Below are 2165 nucleotides of genomic sequence, written 5' to 3' on the forward strand. Positions count from 1 at the left end.
GTGCGTCTGCTGCTCCTGACATAATCAAGGTACTATTTTGTTCTTTATAACTTCTAGTGCCCTACAAAAAGAAGGCTTGTGATTGGAAAAACTTGCACTGCAGGACAAACAAAATTGCAAAGTTTTATTGTTTATAGTTAACTTTCTTTTATTTTGCCCTGTCACATTTTGTCAATTTCCACTCATGTTTTCTTCTCCAGTCCAATCTGCCCCACTCCAATTCAAAACAATATGCCCCACTCCAACCCAAAACAATATTCCCCACTCCAATCCTAAACAATATGCCCTACTCCAATATGCCCAAATCCAAAATAATCTGCCCCACTCCAATCTGCTGCACTCCAATCCAAAACAATCTGCCTGACTCAAATCTGCCCCACTGCAATCCAAAAGAATCTGCCCCCACTCTAATCCGCCCACTCCCATTGGCCCCACTTCAATCCACTCCAATAAAAAACAGTCTACCCCACTCCAATCCAAAGCAATATGGCCCACTCTAATTCAATCCACCTCACCTCAATCCAATCTACCCTACTTCATCCTAATTCACCCCTCCAATGCATCCCACTCCCATCCAAACAACCCCACACCAAACAAATCCACCCTACTCTAATCCACCCTAATACAATCTGCCCCACTCCAATCTAAAACATTCTGCCCCACTCCAATCCAAAACAATCTGCCCACTCCAACCTGCCACACTCCAATCAATTTCATCCTGCTCCACTACATTCTGTCCCACTTTAATACAAAACAACCTGCCCCACTCTAATCAAGTCCACCCCACCTCACCCCAATCCAACACACTCCATCCTAATTCACCCCACTCCAGTCTACCCTCCTGCAGCCCAGTCCACCCCACACTAATCCTATTGAATCCACCCCACAGCTGTCCAATCCAAACTACCCCACTCCATTCCATACATCACAATCCATACTGCTCACCCCAACCCACCACACCCCAGTCCAGTCAGCCCCACTGCAGTCCCATTCACACTACTCCAATACAGCCCACCACCCTACTCCAATCCAAACCACCCAACTCCAGTCATCCCACACACTCCAATCATCCCACTCCAGTCCAGTCCAATCCAACCCACCTTATTCCAATCAAATCCACCTACTCCAATCAAGTGTATTGCTACCCAATCCACCTCACTCAAATACAGTCAACTCTACTCCAGTACAATCCACTTTAACCCCCCCCCCCCACTCAATCCAATCTGGTCCACATTAATCCAGGAAATACTGAAATACAATCCTCCATCAGAAAATGGTTCCTAGTTTAAGGAATCCTGATGATTTACAGTAAATAAAAAAGAAGAAAAAGAGAAACAAAAATAAAAAGAGCAATAAGAAGTCAACTGAAATAGTTGGTGAAAAAAATAGACAAAAAAACAAAAAATTAAAAGAAAAGAATAAGCCAACAAACCCAGTCACAAATACCCCACCCAATGATGTAAACACTTACATATTTATTTCAAAATACAATAAATATTTCAAATCGTCATGGCAGGGTATTGGGTAAAGTTTTCAATAAGCAATTATCGCGCCTGGGTTAAACCTCATTGGCTACGATACGGTCACTATGCAAAGCCACATTAATCCACCCTACTCCAATAAATCCACCCCACCCCACTCCAATCAATTCCACCCCACTCCAATCCAATCCACCACAATCCAATCCACCCCAATCCAGTCCACCCCACTCCAGTCCAGCCTAACCCTATCCAATCCACTCCATCACACTCAGTCAATATGCCCCATCACACCCTAATCCACCCCACTCAGTCCAATCCACCTCACTCTACTCCACTCAGATACATCCAGCTCTGGTCCACCCCACCCATTCCACACCAATCCACCCTACTTCAGTCCCCCCACCCCATGCCAATCCAGTCTACCTCACCTCAATGCAATCCACCTGAGTCCAATCCATCCCAGTCTAGTCCACCTCACCACAATCCAATACACCACACCCCAATCCAATCCACCCTACTCCAATCAATCCACCCCACTCCAATACAGTCCACTCCACTCCAGTCCAATCCACCACAATCCAATCCACCCCAGTCCACTCCGCCCCACACCAATCCACCTCACGTTGCTTCAGTCCACTACACTTTACCCCAATCCAACCCACCCCATCCCAGTTCAGTCCACTG

At 46.0% G+C, this 2165-nt stretch overlaps 1 pseudogene; it reads right to left on the reverse strand.

Moving 5' to 3' along the window:
- Positions 1 to 1476: 1476 nt before the first annotated feature.
- LOC138266735 (U4 spliceosomal RNA) lies at positions 1477 to 1598 on the reverse strand (annotated as a pseudogene).
- Positions 1599 to 2165: the final 567 nt, after the last annotated feature.

This window comes from Pleurodeles waltl, chromosome 11 (genome assembly GCF_031143425.1).
Source record: "Pleurodeles waltl isolate 20211129_DDA chromosome 11, aPleWal1.hap1.20221129, whole genome shotgun sequence".
Lineage (NCBI taxonomy): Eukaryota > Metazoa > Chordata > Amphibia > Caudata > Salamandridae > Pleurodeles > Pleurodeles waltl.